The following is a 16,150-nucleotide window of genomic DNA, read 5'->3' on the forward strand; positions in this document are numbered from 1 at the left end:
AAAGCATATTCTCTAAGGGAGCAGGTTTTCGTGCCTATTTTGTTAATTACTTGACCTTGCCTATATCCAAGTTTTTCCACCTGTAAAATGGGTGTAACTGCTTAGCCTAACATCTAGAGATAATTATTTTATATGAGGTGTCTTCAAAAAGTTCATGGAAAATGAATGTTATGGGGGAAAATAGCTGTACGTGGATTTCAAGTTTTTTTGCACCCAAATCAACTTACATATGTGAATTCTTCTTCCAAGAACTTTTTGAAGTGCCCTCATACAAAGCCAGAGGCCAGGTGTCTTTTTCATAGTAGAAACCAGGGTAGGGTGGTCCCTTGCCTTCAGGCTTGTAAACCTTATGATACGTTCAGTGGAAGGTTTTAGGCTGCCAGTACCTAGGGATTGCCAGTGTCCACGCACAACAGGGCAATGGTTCTCATACTTAATTTGCCTAAGAACCAGCTAGAGGGGCCTATAAAAACAGACTCTTGGGCTTACATCAGATATTTTTTTCAATGATTTTGGATTGGGCTTGAGAAATTCATTCATCCGGGACTTATGTGCACCAGACACCATTAAAGACATGGTGGGTGGTGGGCAGTGTGTGGCAGTGAATAGACAAGAATCCATTCACAGCGCTAATGATCTACTTGCATTTGTAACCAGTGTCAAACTCTGAAAGGGCCAGCCCTTGAGGACCAGAGCTTCAACAAAACTCAGCAGGCCAGATGCTGTCGTCTGCCACACCGTAGAAACTTGATCACATTTCTGAATTGTGAGTCTTGTTCTTCTCCTTGGTTACCTACTTCTTGGCCATAATCTCTCTTTTTTTTTTTTTTTTTATTGAGGAGCACAAGGTTCAGGAAGGAGGGCTCATTCCTCCCTTGCTTTTCATCCTGGTGCCACACATCATTTATCCCGGTTTCCCGGTGCTTCCCAGAGGACTCCGGTCACATCAGTCTTTAAGGAGCCTGGTTTCAGGGGCTTTCACAAAAGGACTCCTTGTGAATAGGCTCCTTGTGAATGGGTGTGGATTTGCACCCCCCCCCCCCCCCCGGGGGTGTTCAGAGGGAATTCCCTTGTCTGGTTCTCACCTGAACCTTGTGTTTTCTTTGAATGGAAATCAGCCTTGGACTGGACTTACTCCAAGTCATTTCGTTTACATTTTCCTTTCTGTATCATTTTGAGTTGGGGAAATCAGCTTTCTAACGCCTCCCCTCCGGTTTCCTGTGGCACAATGGCTCCATGCTGGGCTGCGGTGCATTGATTTCTCTTCGGCTTTGGACGCATCCACCCTGAGGATGTCCTGGAATCTCAGCTGACCCGGAGAGCAGAGAGCAGAGCCAAGGAAGCGCAGCTGCATTGTGGCTCTGGCATTTTCGTAAAAAGCAAAAACAAACAGAACAATTTTTACGTGCAGTGCCTACCTTTAAACGTTGTGCTAATAGACAGAGCAGCAGAAAAACAAACCATCATTTCACTCCAACCAACCTGCAGTGCCCTAGGATGACAGCAGATGATCCAGGGAGCAAGCTGGAGGGAGAACAAAGCGACAAGGACAAACACGACTTCAGGTCGGTGAAGAAAATGAGGAACTAAAAACGCCCCGATCTCAGGTTCATTAACAAATGCATCTAGCGAGTAACATCTGACATCCACGTTTTGTGATTTATGTCTTGCTTCCTTCCCAGAAGGAATTGAGGCAGCTCGTTGAGGCAGCGTAGCACAGCTAACATTTGAAAGGGAAGGATCATCTCTCTACCTTCATCTCCGCCCTCCTCACCAGTTCCCCAGCCACTTAGGACTTCAGACGCGCACCGGACAGCCTCGACTCACCCTCGGGTTACTTTTCCAACACCTCATCTCTCTCAGGCTGGCAGCCATTCTTAATCTCAGAGTCCTCCCTAACAGCACAGTCTACATGCAGGCAGGGGGTTTGTAAGGATGGCAATAGAGAGGTCCAAGTAGACATCTTGCTTTATTTTCATTTTTAAATGTAATTACAGAACTTTAAGAAAGGATTCTCCAGTTTTGACAATTTTCCTTTTCCATGTCCCTCCAGGGCCCTGTCCTCCTGTATACATATTATATACCCATGCCCACCTGGTGTGCAATTATTCTACACAATATTATATTGCAAACATTTTCTACATTGTTTCAAATAAAGACTTCAAAAATGTGTAACGCAGAGTGTAAAAGCAAGCAAGCAAACTAGCGTGGCATGGGGTTGGGGGTTGGGGGGGGCGGGCCAGCTCTTCCATCTACTGGTTCACTCCCCCAAATGCCCACTACAGCCATCACTGAATCCAGGAGCCAGTAACCGAATCTGGGTCTCCCGCATGAGTAGCAGGAGCCCAAGGACTTGAGCCATCATCTTCTACCTCCCTGGCACATTAGCAGGAAGCCAGATCAGGGGCAGAGTCAGGATTCAAACTCAGATCCTTTGATACAGGATGTGAGCGTCCCTAGCAGCAGTTCAACAGTCTGCGACCCCCCCCCCCCTTTCAGTATTTTTTTTAAGTTGTCACACATTTTTAGGTTTTTTAATTACCCTTTGTAATGGTGATCTAATTGCCTGTACGGTTGCTGGATGGTGATAAGGAGAGAAAAAGAGGGGGGTGGGTGAGCAGGTGGCCATGACACAGTGTGGGAAATGAGTTGTGTTGCTGTTCTTTACTGAGTCCTGGAGCACTTACTATTCCAGGGAGAGCGCTCTGCTGCCGAAGAGTTTATTTCTGTGACAGTTTATCTACCACGCCCAAGACGGAAGTTGTCCTGGTCACAGTTTTGTTTTGAATCCCCTCTGTATTCATTTCCTGTGTTAATATCCTGCAAGTTCTGCGAACAGCAGACACAATCGCTGGGATGAAACGCCCCATGCCCAGCTTGTGCACAGTGGCTTTGCTGCGGGAGGAGGACTGGGTGCTCCTTCACAGCCCAGCAGGCCTGTGGGTGCATACACGCACACGCACATGCACACGCACATACATGTGCATGCATGCACACGCATGCACACATTCCACTTTAGCAGAATCATAGAGAACATAATTATGAAGATACGCAGTGCAGAGGGAGCAGGTATGTACCCTGGAACCAGGCGTTGCCAATTGTGTTCTCACAACCTAAACCTTCTCATCTGTAAAATGGGGGATATGATAAGGTAATACGCGTGAACATAAAGATGGGTACTTGGCACACGGCAAACACCACGTACGTGTTCATTATTATCACCTTTCCATTCACCTCATAAAGAAAGCAGAGAAGAGGTTAGAGTGGCAGGACACTTCTGGATAACAGTAATGATGATGATAAAAATAACGATCAAACTTTCCACTACAATCCTCCTCCCATTTCCCTGTATCCACTAGAGAAAAAAAATGGCACGGACTTCACAAAAATTTTAACTCAGGGACAACATGCAAGACCATGTGGATGCATTTTGAGCCCATCACCTGAAGAGCAGCTCCTGGAAGTTTCAGCTTTGGTTTTGACTGCAAGGACACAAATGAATGCTTCTGTCATTGGCTGGAGGAAGGCTCTCTCACCCCCAGTCCTTTCCCGTTTGCGCACCATCTGCGTGCCAGGACACTCTCCCCTCCACGACAACCTATTTATAGGCTAAGTATTATTATTCTTGTTTTTTTTATTCATGTTTATTATTCTTGTTTTTAACAGGTGTGGTAACTTGAGGACAGAAAGATAAAGTGATTTTCCTAAGGCCAAGTAGATTCAGAATCTGGAATTTAAATTCAGGTCTGGGTGATTCCCAAATCCATTCTTTTCCCACCGCACCCACTCAGGCTCATTGTGTTGTTCGCACAAAGATGACTTGAACCCAGGGGGCTTGCGCTGCTGACTAAATACCCTTGCTGATGCCCACAGCATCTTCTCTGAACTTCTCGGTGCTGCCCACACATCCTGGGCTCCATGTCAGCCTTGTAAACCCTGCTGTTCCTCCCACACTCACACCCACTCTGCAGACTCAGCATCTACATTCTGCCCTTGGCCCGTGTTGGCTCCCCTCACCCACCAGTGAACAGAGCGGTGTGCAGTAACACAAAGACAATCAGATAAAGCCTGCTGGATCCGGTCCCGCTGTCTGCTGCCTACTCTGTTCCCACGTCTCTTGACCTTTGGTCTTACTTTGCCTCCTCTGCCCACGTCTCACCCTCTCATTGCTAGAAAGCAGGCTTTGGGGGCCAGCGTTGTGCTGCAGCAGGTTAAGTCACCACCTATGACACCAGTATTCCATATGAGCACCAGTTCAAGTCCAGGCTGCTCTGCTTCTGATCCAGCTCCCAGCCAGTGCACCTGGTAAAGCAATGGAAGATGGCCCAAGTGCTTGAGCCCCTGCCACCCATGTGGGAGACCCAGAAGGAGTTTCAGGTTCGTGGCTTCAGCCTAGCACAGCCCCAACTGTTGCAGTCATTTGGGGAGTGAACCAGCAGATAGAAGATTGAATGATCTCTCTCTGTCCCTCTCTCCCCATTCCTCTCTCTGCAACTCTTTCATAAAATAATTTTTTTTAATAAAGAAAGGCTTTGAAGCATGAGGGAGACTCCTTGACTTTGTCCCTTAAATTCCAGCTGAGGGGGCCGGCACTAAGGCACAGCAGGTTAAGCCACCACCTGCAATGCCGGCATCCCATATGGCGTCCGTTCAAGTCTTGGCTGCTCCACTTCTGATCCAGCTCCCTACTAGCTGCCTGGGAAAGCAGTGAGGATGGTCCAAGTGATTGGGCCCAGCTGGGAGATCCAGATGAAGCTCCTGGCTCCTGGCTTTGGCCTGGTGATTGTGGCCATTTGGGGAGTGAAACAGCAGGATGGAAGATTTTGTCTGTCTCTCTCTCTCTTTGAAACTCTGCCTTTCAAATAAATAAATCTAAAAAAAATCCCAGCTGGCACTGGGAACAGGGACCCCCGACTCCACTCTGGTGGTGAGGGTACATACCCTTCCCTTGCGATGGAAGCTGGGAGAGATGAAATGAGGGACAGACAGGGGCATCACGCTGAGCTGCTGTCTGGAATATCAGGCAGAAGGGGCTCACGCTAAGATCACAGGCTTAGCACACACTGTTGTGGGTTCAACAGCGCCTCTTCCCCCTCCTCCAACGAGTCCTATGTTGCAACCCCACTTCCCAGTACCTCAGAATCTTTGTGACCTCACTTGGAAACAGGACAGATGTAATTAGTTGAAGCGTCTTACTGTTTTCTGTTGGTATAACAAAATACCACAGGCTCACTGATTTCCAAAATAATCAGGTTGATTTTGGCTTGTGGATCTGATAGATCTCGAAGCTGGGAAGTCCAGGAGCATGGTAGGAGCACCCGGTGAGTATCTGGGCTGCCCCAATTCTTGGCAGGAAAGCAGAGTGGCTAGCACACCCATGGGAAACAGACCAACATGAGGAGCTACTTCCCTTGATGGCAGCCTGCGCTCTCAGGGGCTAATCCAGTCCCGTGGGAGTGATTTACCCAGTTCCTGGGAGAGTTAAAATACTCCCTCGAGAAAAACATTAATCCTTCTTTTGTTTTTAAGATTTATGTATGTATCTGGAAGGCAGAGTTACAGAGAGGAGAGGGACAGTAAGAGAGCTCTTCTACCTGCTGGTTCACTCCCCAAATGCCTGCAACAGCCAGGGCCAAGCCAGACCTCAGCCAGGAGGCCAAAATTCCTGGTGAATATCAGGGACCCAAGCACTCACCTGCTACCTCCCAGAATGCTCATTAACAGGAAACTGGGGTGCCAGACCTGTGGTGTAGCAGGAAAAGCCACTGCCTGCAGTGCCGGCATCCCATATGGGAGATGGTTCAAATCCTGGCTGCTCCACTTCCGATCCAGCTCTCTGAGATGGCCTGGGAAAGCAGTAGAAGGTGGTCCAAGTCCTTGGGTCCCTGCACCTGCGTGGGAGACCTGGAAGAAGCTCCTGGCTTCGGATTGGCCCAGCTCTGGCCATTGCAGCCTTCTGGGGAGAGAACCAGTGGATGGAAGACCCCTCTCTTTCTCTGCCTCTCTCTAACTCTGTTTTTCAAATAAATAAATAAACCTTTTCTTTTCCATTTAATTTTATTTTTAATTTCATTTTTTTAGAAACTTAATTAACTTTAATGAAGCACCCAAGTATGATATATCTTTTGGGAGCACTAAGACATAGTCATAATAGAACTCTTTGAGGACAGAAGTCCTATGTGGGAAGTTAGTGCACAGACTCCTGTTGATAACTTAACTAGCACTCTTAATGTATGATATCAGTGATCACTCTAGGTTCTTGACATGAGCTGCCTAGGCTATGGAAGCCTTTTGAATCCACAAACTCCATCAATATTTGGACAAGGCCATAAGTAAAGTGGAAGTTCTCTCTTCCCTTTAGAAAAAAGTTACCTCCTTCTTTGATGACCACTTCTTTCCAAAGGGGTTTCATCCTCTGAGGTCCTTCATGTAGGACATTTTTTGCCACAGTGTCTTTGCTTTTCATGCTGGAAATGCTCTTATGGACTTTTCAGCCACACCAGAATGCCTTCAGGGCTGATTCTGAGGTCAGAGTGCTATTTAAAGAAATGGGCGTGAGTCTGCTGTACGGACTGCTTCCCATGTTAGAGCAGTCACTCCTTTTTAAATCTATCTATTATTATCAGACCCTTAATCCTATCCATATGATCACTTTAACACTTAAGATGGTATTTTTACCACCCAGCTTAAGGGGATTTGGGATCTCATGGCAAGTTTTAAAACTGTACCTTTAGAAGTAAGTCCATAAGAATGTATGCAGAACTATACAGCTTTATAATTATAAGCATCATACTCTTCATAATTATAACTTTAGGAACATGGTGATTCTTCCCACCATTCTCACCCTCCCACCCATACTCCGAACCTCTCTTCCTCCTCTCTCTCTTATTCTCACTCTTATTTTTTTTTACTAAGATCTATTTTCGATTGACTTTATACACATATGTTTAACTCTATGTGAAGTAAAGAGTTCAACAAATATTTAAAGAAAAAGCTGTTCCTCAACAGTCAAGACAAGGGCTGTTCAAGTCATTGCTTCTCAAAGTGTCAATTTCACTTGTACAGATTCCCTTTCAGGTGCTCTATTAGTTATCACAGGTTGGGGAGAACATGTGGTATTTATCCCTTTGGGTCTGGATTATTTCACTAAGTGTGATGTTTTCTAGATTCATCCATTTTGTTGTAAATGACTGGATTTCATTTTTTATTGCTGTATAGTATTCCATATTGTACATATCCCATATTTTCTTTATCCAGTCCTCAGTTGATAGATATTTGGGTTGATTCCATGTCTTAGTTATTGTGAATTGAGCTGCAATAAACATGGGGGTGCAGATAACTCTTTCATATGCTGATTTCATTTCCTTTGGGTAAATTCCCAGGAGTGGGATGGCTGGGTCATATGTTAGGTCTATTCTCAGATTAATGAGGTATCTCCATACTGTCGTCCACAGTGGCTACACAAGTTTACATTCCCATCAACAGTGGATTAGAGTACCTTTCCCCCCACATCCTCGCCACTAGTTGTTTGTTGATTTCTGTATGAAAGCCATTCTACCTGGGGTGAGGTGAAACCTCACTGTGGTTTTGATTTGCATTTCCCTGACAGCTAGTGATCCCGAGCATTTTTTCATGTGTCTGTTGGCCATTTGGATTTCCTCTTTTGAAAAGTGCCTGTTTGATTCCTTTGCCCACTTCTTCACTGGGTTGTTTTGTTATTGTTGAGTTTCTTGATCTCTTTATATTAACCCTTTATCAGTTACATGGTTTGCAAATAATTTCTCACGTTCTGTCAGTTGCTTCTTCATTTTCCTGAGTGTTTCTTTTGCAATACAGAAGTCTCTCAATTTGATGTAATCCCATTTCTGAATTTTGTCTTTAAATAAATCTTTAAAACCCAGGTAACTGGATTGGAAGTGGAGGGGAGACTTGAACCCAAGCACTCTGAAACGGGCCACAGGTGTCTTAAGTGGCAGCTTAACATCTTAAAAGGCCTTACTGCTTGATACTGCATGATAACAATCAGATTTCAACGTGCATTTCAGGGGGACACGAACCACATCCAAACCATAGCACGGGGTCCTGGTGGAGTGACCCCTAATTCAATATGGCAAGTGTCCTTATGCAGAGGGAGCTTCAGACACAGGCCCTCCCAGGGCGATACCACGTGAAGACAGAGGATCAGGGTGCTCCTCTATGAGCCACGATGTCAACAATCGCCACCATGGGGCGGATTCTTCTCCGTGGCCCTGGAAGGAGCCAATTCTGGCGGCACCTTGGCCAGAACGCCCAGCCTCCAGCACTGCGAGAGAACAGATCTCAGCTGGGGCAGCCCCCAGCGTGGGAACTTTGTGAAGGCTGCCCTGGGAAGCCACTCGGAGAGAGGCCTCCAGGAGTCACCTGGAAGCTCACGAGGAGCCAGCCCTGGGGCGGATAGGGTGTGGTAAAGTCAAGGTAACACAAGTGCTGCCAGGAGGGACTACAGGTAGTTACAGGTTCACGGCCAGCCCCAAGGCCTCCCCGAGATCTATGGAGAAAGATCCAGACCAGAAACTGTTTGCCTCCACCAAACCCCTGATGCCAGGGGCAGGCTCGTGTCTGCCTGGCGGGGAGATGCCAAGAAGTTAGATTTTAAGCTTAGCATGATCTTCATGGCACAGACTCATGGCTCTCAAGAACCTTGGGCCTTTGTGGCCCATTAGAAAAAAAACAATTGAAATAGTTTGTTTCCTTGGTGTAAAGACCAGTGTATATACTGGATCCATCACTATATGTTCATTATTATTATATTCACATTCTTTTGATTTTTAAAAGAAATTAAAACATGTTTATGGGCCCTTGAAGCCTGATGGGCCCAGGCACTGTGCTTATTGTACTTGGAAAAGTCAGCCCTGCCACACAGATGGAATGAAGACCCACTGGGGACACAGAAAGCCGCCCTTCACTGTATGATTTTGCACAAAGAACCTGACTTTGCAAAGAATCACCAGCAGGTGCACTGTATTAAGCTCTCTCTCCATTCTTCAAAAGTCATGCACTCACGGCACAGGTTGCATTTCTTGTTTTCAAAAGTCCTTAGTTTGCCTCACAGCTTTCCTTTACCTCAGGGTGAACCAAAAAAAATAAACACCCCCAGGTATAGGCAGAGAACCAGGCTACATATTAGCTGCCACCACCTGCAAGTGTGGGACCATAAATCCACACCCCTCTGCCAAGGCAGCCATTGTACATTGTCAGAACCATACATTAAACATCCCCTATGCGCTGTATTATTGGCCTTCCTGATTTACTGTATATACAGTCTCCAAGTTAACTACCAATGGAAGTGCCCAAAAACACATTCTCTCCCAGCCCCTGTCGGAAAAGCACATTGCCCAAATAATGTGTGCTCATTCATCATCAACTTCCCATTCTCCGACGTGCATCTCTACAGCACCGCCCTGGGAAAACCAGGAGCACCGAGAGAGGGAGGCAGAATCTTGGGCCCTCAGGCCCAGGCATTCTAATGAGCCAGCCTGTTTCAGAAACGAGGCTGAGCCATTCAGAGAGTTGGTATCTGAGCCCTTGTTAGTGGGACTTTCACTGGGGCTCCTTGATGTACTATCTGAATCCATCTTCCTTGGGTGCTCACCTCCTAGGAATAGGAACGGTGATAACAAATTGCGTACATAAGCCCACACCAAATGGCTCTTCCCAGAAACCACTGGGAAGTAAGTGTCCGTTTCTGCAGAATCCCAGTGGCTTTCCGTGGGGAACCCCGGAGCACAGATCCCTGCTCAGTGACAAGCCACTGGAACGCAAGCACCAGGAGCTAGAAACCCGTCCCCTCGTTACGGGGTATCAGGGTGCAGAGGGGAGTGAGGTCATGGAAATGCACTGGCTTCCTAAACCGACCTGGACTTGAATATCAGCTTCCTAACAACTACACAGCTGACATCCAGGAGCCCCCGGTTCCTAATCTACACAAGGAAGATTCTGATGATGTCGTTTGGGAAGTCAATCAAGAGGTAACTGCCCACCCCAGGTTGGCCGGCCTGACACTAGGAGGGCCCTGTGCTCTGCTGTCACTGTCGCGCTGTGCTGTGTGCTTTCATCTCCCGACTTGCCATCGGGATGTGCACTGGATGCACAGTGGAGCGCGCACTGAGCGGAGCAGGTGCTTGTGATTCGCACGTCTGCTTCCGTGACCTGCCTACCTCCAGGCTTGCTGAACTCCCATCGTCTGGGGGAGGAGTCACTGGAATTCCATGACCATGCTCTGCAGCGACACGTGTACAGCCGAGTGGGAGCTGACAGCCCCGAGTGGCCACACTTTGCGTGTGAACCAAACTTGCTTTGAAAACATAAAGAAGGCAGCACAGATGGCTCAGAAACACGGATGACTGAGGGATCCTGCCAGAGGTTCTCTGATTCACGTAACTTCCTTGTATTAGCCAACCACTGATGCTGAAAAGGATGTAAGGGGGAGTGAGGCAACCCAAGGTTCTTTGTCCTTTGGATCCTTCTTTATTCAGTGAGAGTAGAAATGGAGAGCATTGGTCAGATGCGTACATACCAAGAAACAAAATAAAAACCCCAGGTGAATGCTTTGTGCAGCATATCTCTGGTAAGAACAAGATACCTGTGTATGTGCAAGCTACAATTTACAAGTGAGGTAATTTTAGAGACTCCACGTGGGAGTTAAATGCTGTCATACAAGGGTCTTCAAAAATTCACAGAAAAAGTGTATTTTGCAAAAACAATGCACAGCTTTCAAGACTTTTGTGCCAAAATAAACATCCGTAATTCCACTTTCCACGAACTTCTTCATGTGTTCTGACCACACCCTGCTCTCCAAGTGTGGTACCGTAGGACGAGGGTAATTCCATCCACTTGCCAGTGATTGGTTCAGGACTCAGCAAGAACTTCAAATCTGACCATTGAGAAGCTCGCTAGGAGCTCCGGAAAAGTTCTGTCTTTTGCTCCCAGAATGCACTCTCTCTAGTTCATCTTTCTAGAGGAGGAAGGATAAACCAACATAGAGAGGGGCACAGAGTCAAGAATTCCTAAAATGAATTTCCAAAAGAAAATGCAGAAAAGTAGAGTTTAAGCTTCCTGAATAAACAACCTAAATGCTGGCCTTCCCTATGGACTGCCAGTAATGCGCACCAGCTGTTTCATCCTCACTAATCGAGTTCAAGATGGACTTCCTGTACCCCGATGCAGAACGCCTGTTGATAAATGTTTACTGAATCAGTGGGAGGGTATAGCATTGAAAAACCAGCAGTCATTCCTGGCATGGCCTTTGTGAGTCTTGTAGAAGGGGCAGATCCAGTAGGTGAAGGGCAAGGTAGAAGGGCATGCTGGGAGGAAGAGGGAGAATGGCAGGTGCAAGAGCAATAGGCAGATAGGCAAGACGTGTGGGAGGGACCTACTCTGGAGAGGCCAGCAGAGCATGTGAGGACAGTAGGTACCAGGGAGGGGCTGCCTTGAGTTGTGGTAGGTCTGGGGTTTGTTTGGGGCATGCAATTAGCTGCAGGAGAACCCCATGCTAGGGCATGGACCAGAAGGACTTGGGGGTAATAAGATCTGCAGTCATGCAGTCCATGGTAAGATCGTAGGAGATCTTCCTCTCTCTTTCTCTCTCTTATTTATTTGAAAAGCAGAGTGACAGAGAACAAGAGAGAAAGCAAGAGCAAGAGAGAGACTGCAACAGCTGGGGCTGGGCCAGGCCAAGGAACCCAGAACTCCATCTGAGTCTCCCACAAGGGTGGCCTCTTCTGCTGCCTTCCCAAGCTCATTAGCAGGAAGGCGGATATTCATCCAGTGCCTAGGGCATGCCATGTCCCATTGGTCAAGCTGCCCCACTTAACTGCATCCTCCATACTATACACCTTGTGACTGATGACCACACAAATATACTTCTGCATTGTCAAAAATAGCTCGAACCAAACCACAAAAGAAATGTGTAATTCACCCCTAAGCAACCCATAAAAACTTCCCTTCCAAACTCCAGTCAAGAACTGGAGAGTCTAAAATTCAACTCACTTCTGACCTCTGGGTTAGTCTAAGCTTTCTGAATTGGATATGGAAAGGTAGCTTCCTCCAGCCATAGTTACTACTGAGATTTACAGCTTTCCTTTACAAAGCAAAAAATAAAAATAAAATAAAAATGAGGAGGAACCAGAAAAATCTGACTTCCTATACAGGATACAGCAGGCTTAAGCTGCTGTGTCACAATTCCAGCCCTTCATCCGAGTTTTTTCCGATCACACTTGAGCCTGTGATGGGGAGCGTGGCACGGCAGGACTGCCTTCCTCCACATGCATGGGACTGTGGCTGAGGGTGGGGATCCGAGGACCAGACTGGACTAGGGCCATAGGGCACAATCCATCAACAATAAGGGTAGGGCTGGGCAGTGATGTTGGGGCGGGGCGAAATGTTGAGCTTCCTGTGAGGTTGTCTTGGTTCATCATCCACAGAATTTGGATATAGCACTAGTCCTATAAGAGACAGAACGCAGCCACCAATAGCCAGATTTAATTACAAGATCCTAGAATACTGGAGTTTGAGGTCAGTTTTTAAATAGTAGATTTCCTAGAGCCAGAATCAGAGACAAAATGAATAAACACTTTGTGCTAACTTCCGAGATGCAGAGCAGAGCTCTGGTTGAATGAATTTCCTTAAAAATGGGTGCCTTCTCCTGCATCCAAGCAGCCTTTACACACAAGCGAGTGACACTTGATAGCTTTCTCTATGGACTCAGTCTCCCTAATTATGATAAAATTATGCTGTCATCCGATGCAAGTCAAAAATGAAAACAGTGGGACAATCTGAATATGCATTATTATATTCATTACCATGATTGAACCATTAATGTGTATCAAAGTCTTGAGTAAAATAAACATGCCTTTGTTTTAAAAAGTCAGTGAAAAATCCTATTATCCTCATTTTTGTCTTTGCTGTTCCCTTTTCTGGAGGAACTAAGAAGCAATGAAGCATCAAGAAAGTTGTCCAACTTCAAGGGGAAGCTTCTTGGAGCACCTGTTGTCTTGGGCACAGAGTCCTCAATCTGCAGGGTGGCCCCTTGTCACCAGAGTCCACACATCTCTCCTCACTCCCAACAGCAGGCTGAAGGGGCTGCTTTTCCTTCAGGCCCTGTGATGAACAGATTGGTGATCCCCATCTTGAAGCTTTCCACGCAACCCTCCTAGAGAATTCAGCAATTCACTCCCGATAGTTCATAGGGCAGGCACGGTCCCAATCAGGAACGAAATGAACAAGCACTGGTAACTAAGCAGCTTCCTGAAAGGGGCAGAAGTTTCCCCAGGAAGTAGAGGGTCAAGTGCTGGTGCCTACTGGAAGAGGGAGACCAAAGTCCCTGCAATGGACAAGCTATTCTTTGAGATGAAATCAGACAGCTGACTCTAAGAAAAAGATCACTGTTGACCTTAGCTGCAGCTCCCTTAGGTGGGGGAATCGGCCTGGGATTGGAACGCCCAATTCTTCCAATGTGTTGGACTCATCACTATCTTCCACCACAGTCTACAACATCCAAGAAGAGGAGAATACCAACAAGCTCTGGTTGCTATGCTGAGGCAGTTCTTGGACCTTAAGTCAGAGGAGGGGGTTGACAGCATCCTACTCCTCTTTTGGGAGAGGTAGAGCTTTTGAAGGAAGGGTCCAGGCTGCCTGTGCGGAGTGAGGGATGGGGGAGGGGCTAGAAGCCAGGGAGTGGAGACGGGTGGTGGAAGGACTGTGGTCTAGAAACACACGCATCAGAGATATCGGTACGGGGAGCTGCTCCCATCGCACTACTGTAGGCAGCCAAGCAGACTGCTGTTGTTGCTTGTTCCAACCCTTATTTGTCCCAGCAACATGCACAGTCTAAGTCATACTCAACTGAGCCACCAACTAAGAGTGCAACCCACGAGGCCACAACATTCTTAAGTGACTTTGAAAAAAAATCTTTTTTTAAACAGCCTTTCTTACTGGAAGTGTGTTTTCCTCCCTAGAGAACTCCCACATAGCTTTTTTGTTTAAGATTCATTGATTTATTTGAAAGGCAGATATATATATATATATAGAGAGAGAGAGAAAGATCTTCCATCCACTGGTTCAGTCCCCAAATGGCAACAACAGCCAAGGCTGGGCCAGGTGAAGCCAGGAGCTTCTTCTGGGTCTCTCACGTGGGAACAGGGGCCCAAGGACTTGGACCATCTTCCACTGTTTTCCCAGGTGCATTAGCAGGGAGCTGGATCAGAAGTGGAGCAACCGGGACTCACACTGGTGCTCATGCGGGATGCCGACGCTGCAGGCAGAAGCTGACTTCTACGCCACAGTGCCAGCCCGAAACAAGAATCTCTTTAAGACCAACCACACTTAGTGGTGAGGGGCATGTGGAACACTTGACTCGAGAGATCACAGCCAAGTCAAAGTAAGACCTGAGGAGTGTGGTGAGAACCACAACAGCCCCAAACGGCGGGACTCCAAGATGCTCCGGAGTGATCACACGGATGCAAACCCGAAAACTCACTGAATGTTCACAAAGTGCCAGGCACTGCTCCCAGTGCTTCCTCGGTGAGAACTCATTTCACAGTAGGTTTGCAAAGCCAGAACAAGCAGAAGTTTGTGCACAGTCTCGACTGTTCCTCTTACGAAACACACCAAGCATGCAAATGATCTCTTATCTGCTGTATATACTCCGTTGTTCACCCATCACCGATGGCATCCCCGGACAACCAGCAAGAGCCAATCCCAGACACCCATGTGGCAAGGCCAACTCCAGATTTTCCTAATGATGAGGTTCCTCGTCCATGTTCCAGAGATCACAGACAGCTGTGGAAGTGAGCGCCCTTCCTGGGTGATAATGATTCGCATTGAAAGAATGGTCTGTTGTTTGAGCAGCATGAATCGAAGCAGTGTTTCTAAATAGGCTATCTTTTAACCAAAACCAATTTAACTACCTTTTTCTGTTTACAATTCATTAATTTTAAAAACATGTTATTATACAAAACCTAGGCATCATTAATTAAAATCCCTACAATCAATTTAGGCTCTGTAGGTCTGGGACATTTAAAAGATAATGTACAGGGGTTGCTATGGTAACTCATCAAGTGGTAATTCTGAACCTTCCTGAATACAAGCCGAGAAAGAAGACGCCAAGCAATCTGGGGACATAGTGGCACCAGGAATCCAGTTCATCTGTGACTTACGCCCTCTGCCATGTTGGTTACCAGTTATTTACCATGGGAAAGAAAACCAGATAGAAGGCCTAAGAGATTCCATTTCAAAGCTCCTTAAAATCGCCTGTTCCGATCTATGGCTGATTCTTAGCAGAGGAGGAAGTGGAAAGGGTAGCAAGGAGACAGCGCTGCTATCAGACGGTGAGCTGGAAGCAGGAGCACCAACCACTGCTTCAGAATGGCAGGAGGCAGGTGCTTTCCCTCGGGGCACGGGTTCTGTTTAATGCTTAGATTAGAATCCACTGTCAACTCAGGACCCCAAGCCAGTTACCAACCCTGGACAAGGAGGAACCAAACTCACCAGCTGGACCCCGTTCCTTTCCAGCCCACCCAGGGTGGGATTTCACCAGCCACTGGGTGAAAGACAAGTCCCCCCTGCCCCCTGCCCCGCCCCGTCACACCTGTGGTTCAAGATACCTGCATGAAAACGGAGGGGGAAAACTTACCCAAGGTGGTCGGGAAAGACGGACAGCCAGAATAATTTTGAGGACATTGTGAATGGCAGGGCAAGCTGAAGAAGTTCCGAAAGAATGGAGATGACGGAGCCCACGGTGTGGCTGCCGCCCACAGCACTGTGTCACTGTCTACAGCGGTCTCACCTTCCCCCCGCTGGCGCTGCAGCAGTTTGCGGTTCTTACAAACATTTCTCTGCTGGGTTCATGTCTCGTGAACACGAGAAATGAGGAGCACAGCCAAGGAAGGGTGTGGAAAGCAGAAGCGGTTTGCTTCAGGAGGCAAAAGTAAAGGAGGGGAAAAAATACAAAACAAAACAAAACAAAACATCTCAATAGCACTAAGGATCCCTAAAGAAAGGGACGGGGCGAGGAAGACTCTATAGACGGGAGCTGTGTTGAAGGCTGATTGACAAGGGTTTTGTAGGTTGTAAAAGGGGCCATTCTCATGATTGGTCCAGGAAAGGTACAGTT

At 47.1% G+C, this 16,150-nt stretch overlaps 1 long non-coding RNA gene across 1 annotated transcript; it reads right to left on the bottom strand.

The window, feature by feature from the left end:
* Nucleotides 1–556: 556 nt before the first annotated feature.
* LOC149122965 (uncharacterized) lies at nt 557–16,150 on the bottom strand. Its single transcript, XR_016218506.1, has 3 exons — nt 15,671–16,150; nt 1,483–1,524; nt 557–1,361 (listed from the first exon to the last, which is right to left on the bottom strand). It is a non-coding gene; the product is annotated as an uncharacterized LOC149122965 (long non-coding RNA).

The sequence above is a fragment of the Oryctolagus cuniculus genome, chromosome 12 (genome assembly GCF_051225735.1).
Source record: "Oryctolagus cuniculus isolate XC-2025 breed Fujian yellow rabbit chromosome 12, ASM5122573v1, whole genome shotgun sequence".
Taxonomy (NCBI): domain Eukaryota; kingdom Metazoa; phylum Chordata; class Mammalia; order Lagomorpha; family Leporidae; genus Oryctolagus; species Oryctolagus cuniculus.